This window comes from Anthonomus grandis, chromosome 13 (assembly GCF_022605725.1).
Source record: "Anthonomus grandis grandis chromosome 13, icAntGran1.3, whole genome shotgun sequence".
Classification (NCBI taxonomy): domain Eukaryota; kingdom Metazoa; phylum Arthropoda; class Insecta; order Coleoptera; family Curculionidae; genus Anthonomus; species Anthonomus grandis.
In genome coordinates this window covers 20,800,462-20,823,918 of record NC_065558.1, presented here as the reverse complement: position 1 = coordinate 20,823,918, position 23,457 = coordinate 20,800,462, and the positions used below count along the sequence as shown (strand labels likewise).

At 32.5% G+C, this 23,457-nt stretch overlaps 1 protein-coding gene and 1 long non-coding RNA gene across 4 annotated transcripts in view; one reads left to right on the top strand and one right to left on the bottom strand.

Moving 5' to 3' along the window:
- LOC126743632 (adhesion G protein-coupled receptor E4-like) overlaps positions 1–23,457 on the top strand; it is a 747,227-nt gene that overhangs the window by 272,456 nt on the left and 451,314 nt on the right. The window lies entirely within an intron of this gene.
- LOC126743637 (uncharacterized) lies at positions 20,259–21,951 on the bottom strand. Its single transcript, XR_007662938.1, has 2 exons — positions 21,826–21,951; positions 20,259–20,471 (listed from the first exon to the last, which is right to left on the bottom strand). It is a non-coding gene; the product is annotated as an uncharacterized LOC126743637 (long non-coding RNA).

Here is a 23,457-nt window from a genome sequence, read left to right as displayed (position 1 = left end):
AACCTGACCGATAGGAAAAAAAAAGTTTCTTGCACGTTTGTATGAGAAAAAGTAGACGATGAACCAGCAACTTTTCGGGAGCTTGCTGATATGCATCTAGTTTATGGAGCTACAGGCAGCAATGCATTGGCGGCTCAGCGCTTGTACGCTCAGCGATTTCCATAGCGTGACCAGGTACACCGCAGCGTGTTTGTAAATGTCGACCGCACACTACGGGAAACGGGATCATTTAAAGTAAGTCTTGTTCTTTAAAAGTATTTTTTTATTGCCAAAGTATAAATTTATTGTAAGTCGTTTATACGGGATTGTTAACTAGGTACAGCAGGAGCGAGGACGACTGCGTCTAGCACGTGATGGACTTGAAGATGCTGTAATGGAACGTATTGCCGACAATCCCCAAAAGAGCATTCGTCAGGTCGCTTCCGAAGTGGGTTGCAGACACGGGACGGTATGGAATATCTTTCACGACAACAATTTACACCCATTTAAATTGAAGGAAGTTCAACATCTCTTTCCTGACGATCCCTCTCTGCGCCTTCACTACTGCCAGTGGTTAAACCAACGCATTGGGGAAAATCCTGATTTCCCGCGGTATGTTTGTTCCACCGACGAAAAGGGCTTTTCTAGAGAAGGTATGTTCAACGCCCACAACAACCACTTCTGGTCGGAAGAGAACCCGCATGCCATGCATGTCCGAGGATATCAAAAGAAGTTTTTTGTTAATGTTTGGGCTGGCATTATCGGCGACCACTTGCTTGGTCCATACGTTCTACCCGCCCGCTTGAATGCAGAAAATTATTTGATATTTCTCCAAGGCGAGTTACAGGAATATTTTGAAGATTTGCCGCTACAGATTACTAATAACATGTGGTGGCAGCACGATGGTTGTCCTGCGCACTGGCCAAGGCCGATCCGGGACTATTTAGATGAAATTTTCCCCAATCGTTGGATAGGACGTGGGGGTCCCATAGCGTGACCACCGAGGTCTCCTGATCTTACGCCACCAGATTTTTTTCTGTGGGGCACCATGGAACAAATGGTGTATCAAACACCACTGGATTCGGAGGAGGACTTAATTGCGCGAATCGTAATGGCCACAGAGTTCATTCGAGAGCAGCAGGATGTTTTCGCTCGAATGCAAACTTCATGGCACCAACGGATCGACATGCAATGGATCTCCTGGATGCAAATGCATCCAGGAGAACGGGCAGCACTTCGAGCATCTGTTGTAGTGCCCCTGTCCATCACTTTGTTTTTCTTTAATTTTCTTCGTTTTATTTTAATCCTGTTAATTTAAGACTACTTTTACTTTAATAATTTTAGTTTTATGAGTTATCTCTGGTATTTTTTGTGGAGAGCTTTATTGCAATTATTACATCTTTTTGTTTTTAAACTAAAGCGTTTAATTTGTGGCTCGTGTACGATAGGTTGCCAGAATTGCCTTATTGCTTTCCCATCTGGCGCAAAATTTCAATTTTAAAACAACCGCTCAATTCACAACATTTGATCCGACTAGTGCGGTCTGTGCGGATATAGATCGTGATTACTTCCTTAACCGCCAAATAGGCGATTTCAAAGTCAACCTGACGTTTGACAAACTGTACATGGTATTAAGAAAAAGTAAAAAAAAACTTTTCGTGTACGATGGGTTGCCTACCCACCTGCCGCAAACGGTCCAATTTTAAAACAGCCCCATCTCCCAATGGGGGGCTTTTCCGGACATGGGTTCCTATGCTCAAAATACTTGCCTATGGCGTCCCTACCTACCCTACAATTTTTGCCAAAGTTACCGTGGTCACCCCGTATACAAATTTTTATTCCTTTTTTGATATTTTGTATTTTTTAGCTAAGATTCGTATTTCACATTGTGTTATGATTAAGGATTGTACCTTTAATAACTGATAATAATGCTGATAATAAACGAAGAGTCTTAATTTAAAGTTTTTAAAAGTAAACAGGGTGTTAATTATTATCGTTCAAATTAACTTGAGAACATTTAATTTATTATTTTTTTTTATATGAGTCACTATATAATTAAACGATTTCTATTTAAAAGGGTATATTTGGCTAAATCATTAAAGTATGAGCTCTCTAACTTAATTATTCTTGCTTTTTTTGTTAAATAAGACTCACTTTGTATGAAAAAGAATTTAATCTCCTAACGTCAATTAGTATACCCACAATTACTTTCATAAAAATACTAATATTTTTATTAAAATAATTATTGTGGGCTCTAGCATTAAAGAACGATTGAAGTTATACATGTGCTACATTCGAAACAATCAAAATCCTGCTACAGCTTTTCAGGAGCATAGTCTAGACAGTAGTGTTACTCAAACTTTCTTCGTGACGGAACCCTAAACTCTAAACTAAAAGCAAAAGCAGTTTTTTATGTGAATTGTTTATTAATAATCATACAAAAAAAGATAGATACAGTAAGTATTGAGTTAGTAAGCAAATGATAACACTAAGTTCATTCAATGCGAGGCATGTAATTGTTTTTTATTCCTCATCAACTGGGTAATGTCAGGCGTGATGAAGTTGAATTCTCATGTCTGGTTCGGCATCCATTTTATTGCGGTATCTTGTTTTTGTAGCTGTATATGCTGAAAATCCCGTTCACACAAAACGTTGTTGGGAACGGTAGAAGAACATTCAAAGCTTCCGTGGCAAGTTGTGGATATTTATCACGAACCGTGCACCAAAAATCATTTAGTGAAATTGTTTTGAACAATGATTCCATGCTTGTATCCAATGTCATTTCTGATAATGATTCAAAGATCTGATTTGACATTTTCAGCCTTCTGCAATTTAGATGAAAAAGGGTTTTGAATCCATCAGTATTCTGTATTCTGAGTATTTTGTATTCTGTTCTTCAGGAAAGTAAGATTCAAAAGTCCCTTAAAGATCATTGAAATATTGCACCAATTCAACAAATATTTCATTTTGAAATATTTCTGTATCACTAAGCCTATGGTGACTACGGAACTCACTTAGCAATGAAAAGCTTTTGATTTCTCTCTTACCAAAACAAGTCATCCAAAAACCTCATTTTCTTTTTAAAGGCAGTTATTTTGTTGTTAGCATTGAAAACTGTTGTCTGTTTTTCTTGTAGTGACAGGTTTAATTCGTTAAGTTTTCCAAACATGTCTGCTAAAAATGCTAGTGTCTAAATAACCAGCTTTTATCGGACAAACGGTCTTTTAAATTAAAAGAAACATGTGTAAGAAAAGCTTCTAATTCTGTTTTTAGTTCAAAAAGCCTTGTCAAAGTTTTACCCCGAGACAACCATCTCACTTCAGTATAGAGTAATAGTGTTTTATGATCGCTACCATAATCTTCACATGAACTGATATGACATGACTTGACAAAATTAATTATTTTTACTGACTGGTCAAGAACCAATTTTAGGTTTGGTGGCATTTTCTTAGCCGCGGGTGATTGTCTATGCAGGATGCAGTGGCTGGAACTACAATTTGGCGCTTTCATTTTTATTCGTGATATTGCTCCTGCTGTTCTACCTGTCATTGTCTTGGCTCCATCGGTACAAATAGTAATGCAATCATTCCAATCGAGTTCGTTTTCTTCAAAAAATATGTTAATCGTGTTAAACATTTCTTCTCCGGTTGTGTTAGTAGGCAGCGATGAGCACATAAGCAAGTCTTCTTCGAGTGAATGTTTATATGCATATCGCACAATTACTAGCAAGATGGCCAGTCCAGAACATCAGTCGACTCATCCATTTGCAAGACGAATTTATTATTTTGAAGCCGTAAAACCAGTTCTTGTTTTATGTTTGCTGCGATATCCTCAATTCGGCGCGTAACTGTATCGTTCGAAAGCGGCACTGTAGAAAGATGCTTTACAGATTTTTCGTCGAGCATACATTTGGCTATGTCTACCACAGATGGTTTTATTAGCTTTTTAGCAATAGTGTGCGCTTCTCCTGCTTGGGCAATGCGGTAAGTAACCAAATAAGATGCCTCCGTGGCCTTTTCATTCACAGTCTGAGTCGCATACGTCATAGTTTTTGGCTTCTTAATGATTGTTCTTTCTTACATAGAAAAAATTCTTTACTTTTGTTTTTGAAGTCGCGATGTACAGTTTCTAAATGTCGGCGCATCTTAGCAGGTACCATCGAACTATTAGGAAGGAGTTTGCTGCACAACATACAAAGAGGTGAGCCGTTGAAATTAACAAATCGGAGATTAATGTAAGATTTGTTATACTTTCGTTTTTTCACCTTTAGGGTGTCATTAGATGTTTTAGTACTTGAACTTGAAACCATAAAACTAGAACTTGACGCCGTTATATTACCTTGATTTGAATTTGCCGCATCATCCAAGCGAACCACATTTTTTGCAACACCTTTAAGCCAGCGCTCCATTCTTCTTTAACACTAATTTGATTTGGTCATTATTATGACAAATAGTATCTCTCGACGCACGAAATACAAGATTTTACAACCACTACGAACAACAACAAGACAAGCGAATATAAAATACTGAGTGCGATGTGTGTAAATTTTGCGGTACGTTGCTTGATTAATAAATTCTCCGCGCCAAACAATCCTCCTTTATATTATACCAGCAACCATCGAATCATCTCGAATTCCTCAGAAACTTCGGAGAGCCAGACGATTTTCTCCGAAGTACGAACCGAGGTCATTTGCTTATAGTCCGGGGGTGAATGGTGGCGTACGAATAACGCTGTAACATTTCGATGTAATAGATCGGGCATTTACTTAATAATACATATATTAAATTTTCGTATATGTACGAGTAACACCTACAAGTAGGCTTTTCGTTTTGGTTGTTTATTTTTATCTTAGGTAACTTTATTCTTATCGGGTTCACTTTAATACATGCATTCATTTATTATGACTGCTGGCGGAGCCCTATCGGAGGTTTCGCGGAGCACCGAGGCTCCGCGGAGCACACTTTGAGTAACGCTGGTCTACAGTAACCGAAAATAAGAATATTAACCAAGAAAAATATTGTTGAATTATTATAATAATAATGCATAGCATGATTAATAAAAAAACACCCTGTATATATAAACATATAACTAATTAAAGCTAAAAGACTTTACACTTCATTTTATTAAACCCCGTGTAAATTCTGAGAAAAGACGTAGGACTAACAAAATGCCTACCTTGTACATTTAAGTTATGCCTTACATTACATTATATACCTTTACTTAAACAGCTTAACTTAGCGATTATTATACGTTAAAAACACTTAACAATTCTCCTTTATAAAGCAGGTACATAATCCATGTTATCAACCTGGTTAAGCACCGACTAATGGTGGCGTGGAGCAGAAATTAATTGTGTATTCAGTTTGCTTTCCATCTGGGGCTGTGCTAAAACCGCATCCATGTTTTGCCTGCACTAATTCGGTCTGAAAACTAATCCGGAAAATAAACCTATTTATTTATGGTCAACTTTTACGTTCTCCAGTGCAGAATTGTTATTCTCGAAACCAGGATTTCGGTATGGCTTTTGCGGTAGCTTGCGATAAAACATGAAGTAATTTTTTATTAGGCTGCTATGAGGTTTGTTTTTCATGTAAAACTGATAAATGCCATTTTTATTTAAAAAGGTCGCAGTATTTTCCGTTGCTTTGCTTAACATTTTCAACTGTAAAATTTCATTTGCACTAATATTTTTAGGTCAAAATCAATTTTAAAATCTGTAAATCATGTTTAAGCCACGCCAATGGAATGAATACAAGAAAGGAAGAAATCCCTTTAGAGCACTTGTCGAGATACATCAGCAAGAAAATTTTAGAAACTGAATAAAACTTTTTCAATAAGTAAAAGTTTGTTTCCGATAACCGAAGGTTCGAAGTATTAGTTTATTTAGTTTTCTTATTATAAGTTTTAACATTCTCTAGTATACGAAGTTGTAACCTGACTTCATCAAATATGCATATTATATACATCTGTATAGTAAAACTGCTTTTTTATTATTATTACTAAAAGTACCTACTGATCCCTAAAATTTCAACCTTTTTTGAAATGTCAGCACTACAAAAATAATATTCTGGTAAAAGTTAAGTTAATTTTTTTAATAGATATTTATAATTTATTTTTTGAAAATGGTTCTTAAAAACTCTAAGATAATATGTTAATGCTTTATTTCATATATATATTCTATTAGAGACTTATTCATATAAGTCTCTAATAGAATCAAGGTAAAGGTGAAAAGCATTTTAAAATCTGGCTAGGTACGTTTGCAATGAAGGTATCCATAATATTAACAAAAAATATTTGTGGATATTTTGCCTTAATAATTAGTTACTGTTAAAAGATTAAGGATTATGTGTGGGATAAATAAATGTATTATATTTAACATGAATAGGTAGATATACATTATTGAGAAATAATCACAAGGAAGCTGTTCAGTTCAAGTTCTAGTTTTAGATTCTAGAGAATATAAATAATGATTGTGATAAATAATTATTAGCATTAAGATTAAGCATTTGCATGAAGAGTTTATCAGTATTCTTTTTTAATTTTCGTAATTTTCATATAATGTAAATATTAATTTACTACAGCAGAGTAACTCTTGATCAAGATTTTTTACTCTTCTTCAGTCGTTTAATTTAAATCAGCACATTACAGACCACACGGATTAAGAATGCTTAAATGAACATAACAGAACAATAAACATTTTAAAATTAAATATATCAGGTAGCAAATTTTCTCCTAAAACTACTAAAGCAATACCACTCTTAGAATATTTCTCTGAATATCACTACTTAGTTACCAGTGTGTTGACCTAATTATTGAAGTAGAGTAAAACTATTTGGAATATAGAAACTACAAAAATCTCTAAGAAATTATAAGGAATAATAACACCTTTAAAATAGATGTAAATATCATACGATAAATATCATAAGATGATATTTATCATATGAGAAATATTAATCTAAAATTAGAATTATTTAACTCCAACATTTTAAATACTACTACATCCCTTGTAAAATTCGTTAATAATGTTAGACCTAATCTAGATATAGAGGCAACAAAAGACTTTTAAATTTTAACCTTTCAATGGTCGCGGATTCTCGCTCCATTTTAAAATGTTTTTGTTTATTGACTAAAAGTTACTGCGCACCTCGGGCTGCGGTTCTCAGTACCTTAATGAAATAGCATTATTAGTGTACCGCCAGAGACAACCAAAGAGACGCGCAACTATGCGGTAATAAAATATCCGATTATTTTCCATCTTTTTCTCTCTTCGTGAAAGGTGAACGTAGATGGCGCAGATAGCGTTTGCCGCCATAATTCAAACCTCAGCTATTAGGCATTTAATGAATTATTCTAATTAAAATCAGCCGTTATGTCTCAGAATTCAGAACATTATAATTATGTTCTGAGACAGAACGGCTAATTTTAATTGAATCAAATAAAAGTTAATAGTTAATGATATGTTTTTAATTGCTCAGAACGATGGCAGACTTTAATTAAAACAATGCAATTTAATAACATTTATTGTAATTAATAATTTTAAGTAATGTATTGTATTTTCTGTAAATGATATAACTATAAGATGTGCATGCATTTTCTTAACTATTTTCATAATTTATAATTTAAAACGGTAAAAATAAGCATATACATAAATGCAATTAAAATACAGAAAGATTTTAATTATCACAGTACTGTAATAATATTCCAAAAAATAAATCCTTTGGTGTAACACTCCATGAAATACCTATTTTAACTACAGCCTTGACAATTACCTTAATGAACATATTTCTGTTCCTAACACAAGTCAAAACACTGAAATCTGTATCCTACAAAAAACTACAACTACTAACTACTGTAACCAAGTTCACCTAAATCCGGCAGGTAATAAAATACGTAAAATTTAAGCACTCGTCCAAAATCTCAACTAATGATGTAAAACAAAACAAAATTAATCAGCAGCAACAACTATTCAGCCATATTGAAGTTCACGTGTTCATGTTGAGCAAGGATTGCACTATTGCCGTACTTAATTATAATTTTAGAAATACTAGAGAATTGGACACAAGCTATCCCGTATTTTGGCATTCATTTAGACGGAGATGAAAGAATGTTTTCTCTTGACTGCTCTGATAATCAAATACATTTAGCATTGCGAAAAATTAGTATTGTGGCGCCACCTTAGCTCACCTTTTATAAAGGAAGAGAGAGACAACGAAATACAATATATACAAATTAAAAAGAAAACAACAACAATAGGATAAAAATTTCTATCTAGTTGCACGTCTCTTTAGTTGTCTCTGGTACCGCTAAACTTGGGAGCGTTCAGTTGTAGTGTGTAAGAGAGATATTTATATTTGCGGAGTATCAGTCCGCAGCGACTAGCGGCGTGTCGAAAATCGTTTTTAGTAAATAATTATTTTATTGCTAAAAGGTATGTGAATATTGCCTATTTTCGATCTATTTACTAATAGTTTACTTTTGTTTAACCTTTAGAATGGCTTTGTATGAAAAGGAGCAAGACAGACTAGAAAAATTAATGCAGGAATGTTTGGAAAATGAAAAGAATTGCCTCTGGATGAATCTGATGATGAAGAAGAACGCATCGTCGAAACAGAGGTTTATGATCCTGATAGTGAACAGGATATTTCGGATACTGAAATTGAAGTAAATGAAAACAATGAAGGTCCCTTTTTTATAGGCAAAGACAAGGCCACAAAGTGGCGAAAGCATTGTCCTTCAAAAGCTGTCCGAACATCGGCCGAAAATTTGGTTACGCATTTGCCTGTTCCCAAAGGAGATTTAAAAAATCAAAAATCTCCAATAAAAATATGGCAGCACTTTTTTTCTGAAGAGATAGTAAATACCATTGTCCAGTATACAAACCAGCATATTGAATCCGTCCGTGGCAATTATTCACGCGAAAGAGATGCTAAACCCACAGATTCTGTTGAATTGCTTGCTTTGATAGGTCTCTTTTATTTAGGTGGATTGTTAAAAAGCAGTCATTTAAATGCTGAAGATTTGTGGAAAACTGATGGCACTGGTGTTGACATTTTTAGGCTTACAATATCCTTACAAAAATTTCGCTTTTTATTAAGATATTTACGTTTTGACGATATGGAGACACGTGAAACTCGTAGAGCCATAGACAAGTTGGCGCCAAGAAAGGCTGTTTTTGATAACTTCGTGCAAAAATGTAAATCTGGATTTACTCCATTTCACTATGTTACTGTGGATGAAAATCTAGAAGCCTTTCGCGGTCGATGCAGTTTTCTCCAATACATACCAAGCAAACCGAATAAATATGGACTAAAAGTGTGCGCTATGTGTGACTCAAAGAAGTTTTATACATGTAGTATGGAAGCACTATACACTATAGTGGGTAAATAACATGAAGGCCCTTTTCAAGCTAGCAACTCTGCAGATGCTGATGTACAAAGATTGTGTGAAACAATAAGAGGTACTGGAAACAATAACAACAGTAACAATAACAACTGATAACTGGTTTACCAGTTATAGCCTTATAGAGAATTTAAAGCATAATTTTAGACTAACTTTAATAGGAACAGTAAGAAAAAATAAAAGAGAACTTCCAATCGAATTTTCACAAGCCATAAATCGTCGAGAAAAATCATCAATGTTTGGATTTAATGAAAACTATACACTTACATCCTATATACCCGAGAGGAGTAAAAATGTTTTGCTAATGTCCAGTTTACACAAGGATGATGCTTTGGATTCTGAAAGTGGAAAACCGGAGATCAGTACAATGTACAATCAAACTAAAGGAGGGGTCGATACGGTGGATAAGTTATGTTCAGTTTATAATTGTGCCGGCGCTACTCAAAGGTGGCCAATGGTCATATTTTATAGTATATTAAATGTTGCCGGAATAAATTCATTAGTTGTGTACAAAGCTAATGATGCCAGATGCAAAAATAAAGCGTAAAGAATTTTTACGTCAACTTTCATTCAAGCTTAATAAAGCTCAACTTAAAGCTCGTGTAGAGATTCGAAATATATCAAAAGTTACCAAACTTAGAATCCACGAGATCCTTGGAACAGAGACTTCAGAAAATCCAGTTGAAAATGTACCAAATCGACGCGGACGTTGTATTTTATGCGACAGAAAAAAAATCGTCCTACCCGATATTTTTGCAAAAAATGCAATGCAGCTGTATGCTTAGAGCATGCTATCAGCACATGTCCAGATTACCAACCAAACCAAAAATATTTTTAGTTTTTATTTTAAAAGAAATTATCTTTTTAGCTACTGCGGACTCAGAGTCCGCAGCGACCACTACTTTTTTGAAAATGGGCGCGACCGCTGAAAGGTTAATAGTGCTTTTAATACTAAAATTCGTGAAATGCTTTTAATCAAACTAACATATTTTAGGTTGTCGAAGGATGCAATTGGTTTTTTTAATTGAATCTTAAAGACTTAACTGTTTTGGATAAAATCCAACTTTTTATTGGTGAATGCAGGACTACCGCAGGGATTCATATTGTGGCCACTTCTTTTTTCTCTATATGTAGCAGATATACATAGAACGCAAAATACATCAATACGCTAGTGACACTCATATATGCCTCTCTGTAATACAATATTTATTTTCTTTTTTCCAATATTCGCGTGCCTTATGCATATCTCATGTTCTCTCTAAAAACTAAAATTTAAATTTCATTGCCTTTTTATTTGATTCTCGGTGTTCTTCTTTTCTCCCCTTTTGCACACTTTTTGCCCTTTTTCTTGCTCCACTTTGTGCCTCTTATCTTTAGGATGTATAAGTTTTTTTTTGTTGATCGATGAGTCTTCAGGAACCGCATCTATCGATTATAAGAGAACTAGAATAATAAAAAATCAAAAAATTTGACTTTATACGAAACTTGACTAAATATTTTACTATATTTTTAAGATGATTTTAATAACCCTATTATGACTTTAATGTGGTAACTTTATTATTTTAAATGATACTCTCTACTTTTTTAGGCATTTTAGATGTAACAAACAGCAGCGTTCAAAGGGTTGCTAATGGCTATATGAAAACTGGTAAAATGCCTGTTGAAAAAAGAGGTGGCGCTAGATTAAAGGAATTAAATATAGTGAAAAGGCACTCTGTGAAGGCTTTTATTGAAAGATTAAAAGGTGTAGAAAGTCATTACTGTAGAGGTAAAAGTATGAGACAGTACCTTTCTTGTGATCTTTCTATTAAAAAAAATAATGGACATGTACAATAATACTGCGCCTAATAATTTAAAGGTAAAAAGAAGTTTCTATAGAAAAATTTTCACACAAGATTATAATGTTGGCTTTGGGTCACTAGTTACCGATGCTTGCTCAAAATGTAATGAAAGCTGTATTACATCGGAAGAAATAATGGAAAACTCTGATACTATCTAAGAGGAAGAAGATGATAACTTTTGCCAATTATCAGAGGAGCCTAAATACCTTAAAATTTAGTTTTTTTGTTAACAACCACTTTTGTTATCAACCACTTTTTTTGTTTCTCAGTTGATAAATTAAAATTTGTCATACGAAATAAAATGTTTATTTAGTTTAATGCTGGCCTTTTGTTTTATTTTGAGTTTAAATAAACTAAAAAAAAAATATGGGTATAATACTACAAGATTTGTCTAATTTGTTATTTCATAATGCGTCTAATCCACAGCGGTGTTCCAAAATGCATCTTGTCTAAAATTCAATTTAATTTTTAAGGCATTCCAAGCAAAACTGATTTATGAGACAATCTTTGTACATTGTACAAAGTGTTAATTTAAGCAACAATACTGGTAAACCTCAACTTATCCGTTTTTTTCAATCTGCCAACAATTCTTCAAAGTGGACAAGACTCACTTTGGAATGACCCGCCTTAACTAACTCCACTATTCATCCTGGCTCTTAGCTTACTTTTCGTAATTCTATACCCGCCTGATGAAATCTTTTTTTATAGGTTCCCTGTCATAACACTTTGTTAATAGGCCGTTGTGCTGCAGACGATAACAAACCCTTTATATTTATTAAATCAACGAGTTTTTATTAGCACTTATTTCAAGCCAACTAAATGTTTTAAAATACTACAGAAGTTGCAATGGTCAACTGAGGTGCAAACAACTGCGTTGTTTAACGAGATTTTAAAGCGTAATTTCTCGCGGTACTTTCTGCCGCAGGGAAGTTTACTTGGCGACCCAGTTGATATTTTGGTCCAATCAAGCGAAATTATACCTAAATTATTTACCGCAATTAATTAGGAATTTGGTTTTTAGGTTAAATTTGGATTAGTAAAGATTTAAATGGCCCGGAGCGAAAGGGATAAACTCGTGTCGAGTCCATTTTCGCATTGCCCTTCTTAACAATCAAATTGGCTCCCTATGAGGCGTGGGCCTCAGGTTGTGAAACGTTGCCTTAGGGCCGGTATTATAAATATTTTTCAAAAGATAACTTTTACTTTAACCATCAGGTTACCCTTAGCAATAGAATGTCAATTTTATAAATGTCTCATTTCTTCTTTTTCGTCTTTGAGACGTTATTAGGGCCATGTGCTACTGTCAAAAGATGATTTTTTTTTGTTTTTATTTTGGCTTGTCTTGGCGATAGATCTACTTCTAGAAAGAAAGCCTCTACCAGCTAAAGAACTATCAAAAATGGCGGTATTTTATATCAGACAAATCAGATGCTTGACACTCCGGTAGTCTCGAGAAGATAATTTCGTTTTTTTACCGATATTTATATGTCGAGGAATAAAAGCTTTTTACAGTGTTAAGTAATATTTAAAATTATTGATAGAATATATGTCAAAAACCAGGATTTTTTATAAAGTTAACTTTAACTGATACCACATCCAAATGTGGAAATTTAAATGTTGATGTAGAATGATGATGATGATCATGATGTGATATAGAATTCAAATATGTAATATATTTTTGTTGCCCTTCCTCCTCTCTGCCTATTGTACAAATAGTACCTATATTAATGTAATTGATATAGTGAATTATTACCCTATATTTTTTTTTGTTTTTAGCTTTTATATGTTTTTAGGGTTTAATGCCTTGTTTTCTAAATAATTATAATTGGGAGTCTTTATTCTAGTTTAAGTTGTAATTAGGTTAGTATGTTTTAACGCTCTAAGCAGCACATGTGCGCTAGCTTATGTATGTGTTATTGGTTGTTTTTATAATCGCAGTTCAGTCCCGCATTACTCTTAGCATTGTGTAAATTCTTGTAATAAAAAAAATTTAATTTTCTATATACAATGTTAAGGTGGTAATAAAAATCTTTTGAATTTGAATTTTGAATATTTTCATCACATTAATAATAATAATAATAATAATAATAATAATAATAATAATAATAATAATAATAATAATAATAATAATAATAATAATAATAAATATCTTTTATTCAACATTTACAGATGTAGTTAACAATAGTAACATTCTATAATTAAGTACCCGAGAAACAGGGACTAAGACAGCTACTCTACTGAACCCTACTCAACGGTCATAGACTTAAGCTACAATATAAAGATTAACTCTATTCAATTCATTAAATACCCAAATAAAGAACAATATATATATATATATAATTTAAATAAATATTAAATAACTAAATATAAAAAATTGCCAAAAATAACTTAATAATTGAAAGTTACATGTAAAAGATATTTCTTAAACTTTGATTTAAATGACTTCTGAACTAAAGTTGATAATTCAGTTGGTAGCTTATTGTAGAGTTTACTGGTATTGTACGTTAAGAACGTTGAAACATCGCAGTCTAATGACAAGGAAGTGTCATCTTCTCCGAAAATCGGATCACTCTTGTGTGAACGTTTAAACGAGGAACAAATTCATTTAGTAAAGTGGAGGGAAGGGAGGGGTTTAATAAAACTTTAAATAAAAAATTACCTAAGTGTAATGTATCTCTCTGCGTCTGTCCATACTCAACCAGGTAAGCTCTTTAAATGTGTGTGAAATGTGATCGAATTTTGAACTTTCTGAATACGATTTTTATCTGCAATGTCTAAGCAAGCACCATAAATAAAATCACAGTAGTTGAAGTTGGACAGGACCAAAGACTCACAAAGCATTTTCCTCAAATGAAAACTTAATATATAACCTGACGCCTATTTTATAAAATTTTTAACGATAAAAATGACTTCTGAATTAACAATTTAACATATTCACGAAACTTCAACTCAGTATCCAGGACAATGCCTAAATTTTTTGCACGATCCATCTTGGGAAGAGGAACATCATTTAAGATATTTAATGGTAATGTTAACCAACTAAATACTAAATAACCAACCCAACCCAACCCAACCCAACCCGTGGTTGATCGTGTCAAATGCTTTAGAAAAGTCTAACAGAATCAAAGCAGTAGACAACTTTTTTATCGATTGAAGTTATTATATCATTAGTAACTCCAATTAGGGCAACATCAGTACTTAAATCCTTTCTAAAGCTACACTGAGTCTCCGGGATAATTTTATTCACACCGCAGTATATAGAACTATACAGAAAAGATTATACAGAACCCTTTCGAAAACCTTTGACAAAGCCGGCAATATACTAATTATCCTCAGATCACCATAATTAGTTGGATTTTTTACTTTCGGAAGTGGCTTACCTATTGATAATTTCCACTGATCAGGAAAATAATTTTGTTCTATACAACAATTGACTATGTGTGTAATGGAAACATCCTAGAAGGTACTGCAATATTCAAGTAGTTTGGTACTAATTCCATCTACCCCCGAATCATTTGTTTTTATACCATTTAGTATTTTATTAATTTGAGCAACACTAGCCAAATTAAAATTAAACTGAATATTGTCATTGAAAATATTTTGAAAAAATTAATTTTAAAAGAACAGTCTGACTTATTCTGCAAAAATTCATACTAAAAAATGAGTTTATATCTTTAGGATTAAGTAAATTATCCGGAATATTCAAATCATTATTTGAACAAACATTAAAAGATTTAAGAGTCCTCCAGGATTTTTTAATATTTTTTTCAGCGCATATATTAGATAAATATAGTTTTTTTCCCTTCGTACCATAGACAACGTAAGATTTTGCAACCTTTTATAGTTTTTCCAGTCGTGTACAGGGTGGGCCAATTTAGACGGTTTCTTTAGGAAAGTCATGTCCCTGTTAGAGATAAAAAAATTTTGACCTCCATTCCCTGGGCTCAAATTTTAAAAGAAGTTTATTGAAGCAAATGAAATTTTGCTATGGCAAACAGTTTGGCCGCTAGAGGGCGTTTCTGAAATTTGGTCATTTTCGTTTTTCGGCTATGGCTGCTGTGTTTTTAAAGATAAATGATTTCTGTAAAGAATTTCTTATAGCACTTTGAAGCGCTTAACATACTCATGATATTTAAATTTATACAGGGTGCTTCATTATTAAAAATTTTTTTTTTTTTTTAATGGAATGCATATTATTTTTTTGCATTTTCTTGTAGCCCTTAAAATTCCCTTTTCAAATATATATAACACTTATAATCTAAATTCATTAGTTTAGGAGATATAAATAGATTTCTTAAGTATCAATAAATTATAATGCCGTGCCATTTAAAACACCTAAAAAACAGAGTAGGCGGGTGACACAATTGCGGGTGAAACAATTGCGTAAAGGGTTGAGTAGGCGGTTGTCAAACTGCTTTGAGTAATACGTCATTTTGACATAAGCAAGCTTATTTTCATAATCTGTTTTACTTTGTATTTCTTTTATGTGATAATCACAATGTATCAAAACTATGAAAAATTCGATATGATTAAATGTTTTATTGAATGTAATGAAAATGCAAGAGAGGCCTGTAATTTATATCAACGACGATATCCAGAACGGGGGCAGCCACATAGTACGCTGTTTGAGAAATTAAAAAGAAACCTTATTAATTTTGGTTCTTTTGCTAAACCGCGAAGAAATGCTAATAATAATATAAATGACGATCAAGAACTATTGGATATAACAGTTTTGGGCGCAATTGAAAATAACTTTAATCTATCCACCCGAAAATTGGAAGTAGAAACTGGTGTGCCAAGGACCTCTGCAAGACGGATTTAAAAAAAATATAGGTATAAAGCTTATCGAACCCGAAAAGTTCATCATCTCTTTCCTGCGGATCGTGATAGAAGATTGGAATTCTGTCGGTGGTATTTGCAAAAGTGTGGTCAAGATACAACATTTGGCTACAATTGTATTTGGACGGATGAAACATCGATTAGTAGTGCAGGCATTTTTAATAGGTATAATAGGTATACCTGGGCTCGAGCAAATCCTCACGCAACGGTGGCTGTAAGAAATCAAGGCCGTTACAGTTTTAGTGTATGGGTAGGCATATTTCGTGGTAGATTTATTGGTCCCTATATTTATGATAGACAGTTTCGACAGTTTATGATAGACAAATTCAGAGCGATATTTACAAATTCTGCAAACGCAAGTTTAGCGCTTCCTAGAGGAATTGCCTCTAGCCCAGCAGAGGCATCCTATATTTTTCCAGCAGGATGGTGCGCCACCGCACAATTCTAGAGTGGTCAGTAATTATTTAAATAAGCAGTTTGGTGAGCAGTGGATAGGAAATCAAGGTCCAATAAGTTGGCCGCCTAGATCCCCTGACTTAACACCCTTAGATTTTTATCTTTGGGGAAGAATAAAAGACTTGGTATACCAACAGCCAATTACTTCAAGAGTAATGTTGGAAGAAGCTTTACATAATGCATTTGCAACAATAACAAATATTGAATTAAGAAACGCTGTTGATAATGTTGAAAAACGTAGCCGCTGGTGCATTGATCAGGAAGGAGCTCAGTTTGAACACTTGTTATAAGTACGTAATATATAGAGTTGCAGTTTCAGTTAAAATATCAATAAAAAAATAAAATCTGGTTTTTACTTTTTGTTTGTTAGTTCATATTCTATTCTAATAAATAAATAAATACTTTTTTTTTTTTTTTACAGTATTATTTTGTTTTTATAACTGTAATTTGTCCATTAATAAAATTAATATTTAATAAAACAGGAGCTATTGTTTAATTTACTTTTGATTTTTAAAAGCGCTTACTGAAGTATCACAAATAAAAAATACAGAACCTATAACGTCCTTTTTTAATCTTTGAGTGTCTTAAATAACTGCACTTATTTTTAATAAGGACGTTGATATCGCAGGCCCTTAAATTCTCATTATATTTGATAAAACATCTAATCATATGGAATTTTTTGAAAAATTGATACGTTTTTGGATTCTAATATCAAAATATAAATACAAAGGAAAACATAGATTATAAAAACAAGTTTGTTTATGTAAATATTAAGCTTCACTTATAGCAGTTTAAAACACGCCTACTCTTCCTGATTAAAATCCGATTAAAATGGCGGGTCATTACCTACGTGTTTTTAATATTTAAGAAATTTATTTATATATCGTAAACTATTAAATTTAGAATAATAATTTTATATATATTTGAAAAGGGAATTTTAAGGGCAAAAAAATAATATGCATTCCATTTAAAAAAAAAAAAAAAAATTAATAATGAAGCACCCTGTATAAATTTAAATATCATGAGCATGTTAAGCGCTTAAAAGTGCTATAAGAAAGTCTTTATAGAAATCATTTATCTTTAAAAACACAACAGCCATAGCCGAAAAACGAAAATGACCAAAGTTCAGAAACGCCCTCTAGCGGCCAAACTGTTTGCCATAGCAAAATTTCATTTGCTTCAATAAACTTCTTTTAAAATTTGAGCCCGGAGAATGTAGGTCAAAATTTTTTTATCTCTAACAGGGACATGACTTCCCATAAGAAAACGTCTAAATTGGCCCACCCTGTACATTCCGGGACCTCTTGAATTCTCGAAGCGCTGCGTCTCTTTGTCGCATAAAAACCTTAATATTTGGTGAGAGCCAGGGCGCCCATGGTTTAGTAATCCTTGCTGTTTTAAAGGGGCCATGCCTATCGAAGATATAAAGAAGGTATTTATTAAATAAAGAAATTTTTTTGATGTCAATATTATGCTCGTAAATTATATTATGCCAGTTAATTGCTTGAAGTTCACTATAAAATTCACGAGCATTAAAATTATTAAAATTTCTGTAAGTTATAAGTTTTGGCTTAATAGACACCTTTTCTATTTTTAAATAACAATAAACCAAGGCGTGATCAGATACCCTCTCCAACGACACAACCCCCGAATCACCGACCAAAGACTCATCCGTTACAAATATTGGATCTAGAAGTGATACACTATTCCGACTAATTCTAGTAGGTTGATTTATAATTTGGATTAGATTAAAATTGTCAAACAAGGATATCAAAGGGTTTGTTTTATTCAGTAGATTAATATTAAAATCTCCCAGACATATTACCTGCTCAAAAAAAGGATAAATAGATGAAAAAATATTCTCAAAGTCATTAACTAATAAATTAAAATTAGAATTGGGAGGTCGATAGACGACGCAAAAACAGTAATATTTATTTCTGATTTTTAATTTAAGAATCAAATAGTCTAAAAAATGTGCAACAGTAAACTTCAATAAACCAATTTCTGGCTATTAAGTGCTCTTAAAATAGACTGCCACACCTCCACCTCTACCTACCTCTATCCTTTTGAACAAACCGGTAACCAGGAATAGAAAAAACCTCAACATCATCACCATCAGACAGCCATGTCTCTGTAAGAAATGCCATATCAAAGTCATATTCAGATATTAAATTTTTAAACTCTAGAAAACCCGTAAATATAGACCTTATATTAAAATTCGCTACTTTAAACAATAAATCGCTCATGAAAAAAAAATAAACAAATAAATAACTAAACACTACTCATCTCTCAAAAACCTATATAGACTTCTAAGGTATAAAATTGTTCGTGCCGCTTAAGATTTTACGCCACTTTACCCAAGTTACCCCCCATTATAATATAATGTACGTTACTTAAAAAGAGGTAGTAAAAAAAACATTAATTGAGTAAAAAACAATAAAAAAAAACTCAATAATTGATAAATCATAAAAGATAACCATACATATACAAATATAATGAAAATATATGAATTTTACCTAACTCAAGAAGAAAAAATAGAATGCTGCGTTATAATACAATATCGTATAATTATCTATAATTAAAATGCCTACTACCTATAACGCAATAATCTTTTGCATTTACCATACAAAAATACTTATTATATAGGTGTTCCATTTAAAATACCTAAGTTGACAGCTACTTCCGGTGTAACTGAAAGTGCTGCTATCTTGAAAATATTTAAACCAAGTTGCCCCCATCAACATTGTATTTGAAGTGTATTGTCAAATTTTCATAAGGTTTTTTCTAATTATAGTTTTTCTACAAACCATTGATGTGGTTTCTGAAGACTCACCTATAAACGCGAGGTGGTCCTTGTTCATTTTTTTTTGCATTATTATGGAATTATACCTTTGTATTTTAAGTACAAACAAAATGTTTTGAATTTGAGTTTAAATGTGAATAAGTTTAACACTGAATTTATGGTATTTTAAAATTTTAATAAAGATGTTGATTGTCGATAAGGTATTTTTACAATGGCATATCTTTTATAGCCCTTTAACTGGTTTAAAAAAACGACCATTCTATTTATATTTTCTTAAAAAGTTCTCTAAAAAGCTTATTGTTGCAAATAGTGCCACCTGTCGTTTTTTTTTTATAGCATTTAGATGTATTCATACAGCTAAGAATTGCCTGCTTTTAAAACCTCATTCATCATATTTCAAGCTTACTTTTACTTCATTAAACAATTCTTGTAAATAATGAACTAAAAGTCGCCTGCAAAACCTAAATTCTAGCTAACCTAACAGCAAATTTAATGTATCGAAAAAGTTTCCGTATTTGGCAACTTTTTAAAATTCCCTAACGAAACTTTGTAATGGGCGGCTAAAAGTTTCTTTCGATTCATTTTATCACTCGCGTGAGTTTGTGTGGAAAAAAGGCAGTTTTAAAGCGACCCCGTAAAAACGGCCGTCTCCCCGGGGGTTAAGGAGGATTTAAAAAGGCTTTGCCCGGACACTGGAAACTTGCCTTTTAACTTCTGTCCGCAGTCGAAGTAGAGGTTTGTAAAAAAGTTAATAACGTGGGATTTTTATACAGATAAAATATTGTATATATAAGGCAGATTTTATTATGAAATTTTACACTGTCGCGTCACGAATACTTTCTTTATAATTAAAATAATTTAATTATGTTTGAAAGGACTTTCTTTCTTTCTTTATTTTAACCGCGAAATCATTCGAGCCATGCAACATTTAATGTAGAAAGGAATAAAGTAGCATTTTAATTAGTATATAATAATTACATTAATGAGTATAATAATTATACGTGGTTGTGTTTATATACAGGTATGGAAATAAAACTCCAAGTGACTATACGCTGGTCTGTCTTGCTGTAAGACAAAAGGCGAACCTGATTAGCCAGCTGCGAACTGCCAGATCCGAGGTCACGTCTCGATGGTCGGTGCTTTTGTTTTCATACCTGTATAGAGACAAATATATGCTTTACGAAATCTAGCTGTAGTAGTTATTCTGCTATGCAAATAACTTAATAGCACAATATAAATAACTTAATACTCATAATATCTATTCTGGCATATATAACCAAGATATATAAATAGACTATTGGCTCAATTTCCGTATATGTACGTTTATTTCGTATTCATCAGTTATGTATGAAATTTTGGTTTATTTAGTATTTGAACGTGTCCCTTAAACAAAATCTATAAAAAAATTTCTGCGGAAATGCATTTTCTATTTTCCCACTTAGAATAACTGAAATCAGTTATAGTGACCGCCTAAAGTTCGTCATAAATTCGATAAAAATTAGAGACATAATTTTTTGAGAAAACGCTCGGACCCGTCGATTTTTATTTTAATTTGCGCATTATTTCACATAAATTTTTGTATATAGGGTGGAACAAAAAAAAAGATATGCGTCATCGCACATTTTTTTAAATAAAATGCTATATTTTTTATTGCATTTATGAAATATAGGCGAAATTCTAAGCAAGTTTCGTATAACACACCTTATCTCAAAACTTAACTGTTTTAGAAATATTTACATTTAACCAACAAGAAAGCAAGTAAGTACGTCTATTTAGAAATTAAGATAAAATGGAGGATAAAATGTCATAAACTGTGAAACCTCTTATTAATGTATCAAGTGTTCAAACTGATCCCCATTTACTTTTTGGCAGAAAGCAAGATGGTTTACAAACTCATGTAAAACACTATCAATGATTTCGGGTGATATACGTCTAATTTTATATCTAATTCTATTTTTCAAATCTTCTACGTTATTTGGCTTCTCAATATAAACTTTACTTTTTAGATACCCCATAGAAAATAGTCCCACTCTATTTGCCCCTCTTCGGCCTATCCAATTTCCTGGGTATGGATAGGACGAAGAGGTATCCAAGTATGTGTGTATCCAAGTAATTACGGACATCTCGAAAGAAATGTGGCGGTGCGCCGTCTTGCTGAAACCACAAATTATCTGTCGGGACAGTAGGGTCTTGTTCGTCTGGGTATAGGACAGCCAAAACAGGGATAAGATCTTCTTGAAAAAAATTTAAATAGCATTGTCCTATTAAGATGCGTCTTACTGACGTTCCGGCTATATTCTTATCAACTGAAATTTGTGAAGTTGCATTGTTTGGATTTTCTTCGACGGAGAGCAGAACGTTTAATTTTATTTCTTCAGAAATTTTTGGACGACCTGATCTTAGCGAATCCCTAACATGACCTGAAGTTATGAATTTGTGCTCTATTCTACTAACTGTTGACTGAGAAATAGGATGGTTTGGGCATTTGGCATTAAACAGTTCACTTACTTCTTTTTCCGTGCGCACTCGATTCCCGTACCCTAGCATCATCAAAATTTTAATTCGTTGGGTTTCCGTTAAATTAGCCATAATTTATTGTGATAAAAACTATTAATTTTCGAACTGACAGTGACATTCGAAAATGGAGATTCTTTACAATTGCAACCATGGAAATAGAAACAATTGGCAGTGTTTATAACATTATTTTTATCCTCGATTTTACCTTAATTTGTAAATAGACGTACTTTCGGCTAAACGAAAGTTCACTCTAAAAAAAACGCTTCGTGTTTTTAATAAATTGTTCGAAATGTGATGTTGGTATTTAAAATATATTTTTTGCGAATAGCATTTTAAATTTAAATTTGAAATGTGCAGTCGGTTTTATCCAGTCTTGGACTTGCTTTAGTCCATTTAACTATAATATTTTTATTATACAATGCCTATAATTTAAATAAGTGAACGTATTACGTTACCCAGAATTAGGCAGGAAGCCTATAATTTTGAGATATATGAGGGTTTGTACCTCGCCTTTGACGTTGTAAGTCTTTTTACTAATGTTCCAGTAGACAAAACTTTAAATATTGTTAAAAATAAATTAAAGAATGATAATAATTTAGCAGAACGCACAACACTAAGAGTTTATACAATTTTAGAGCTTTTAACCTATTGTGTAAAAACTACTTATTTTCAATATAATAATGAATTTTATCAACAAAACTTTGATTTAGATAATTATTATTTTTAGATATTTATTATTATTAGATATGCAACAATAATGGAGTTGAAAAAGCAATTAAAAGATGAGTTCACATTGTCGTCTTTTCTCATTATCTATATATATATATTTCACGTAAAACTCTCAACCATACAGTAAACATTAAATAAGCTCCTTTGCAAGTAGCATTACCCACTCTGTGACTACCCACTCCGAACTGAAAAGCCATTCCCAAATGATATAATAAGGAGTCGACACATATTTTTACATTAAAATTTTGGATATAAATATTTATAAAGATATTGTCCAGACAATTAACCCCTCCTGTGTCACAATTCACTGCAAGATAAAGAAAAAAGGTCAACAACCCTCTGAGACTAACTACAGTCAAAATTAATCCTATTTACTATAGGCTATAGGTTCTTCTCTTTCGCCAATTTTAAGTAATATATTTATGGAAAATTTTGAATCCGAAATTATTAATACATTTCATAAAAGAACTAAAGTATAGTGACGATATATTGATGACATTTTTTCATAATATTCACCATAACGAAATAGATTTTATAAATTTTTTAAATTACATTAACTCTACAGAATCTACTATAAAATTTACTCTTGAAAAGGAGGCTGATGGTCAGCTTCCTTTTCTTGATATATTAATTAAAAAAGATTTACAAAATTTTGAAAGTAGAATTTACCGTTAACCAACTCATACTAATAGATATCTTAATTTTAATTCTAATCCAATAATGGTTTAAAGAGGAGTGGTGAAACGTTTATACGATTGTGCGGTATTTGTAATAATCAATAACATATCAAATCAATCACTCGCCTCGAGGCTGGTCGGGGGAGTCCATCAGGCGGATCAAAAAGCTTAAAAATCAATTTCTGCAACATCAGAGGCCTAAACACCAATATTAATG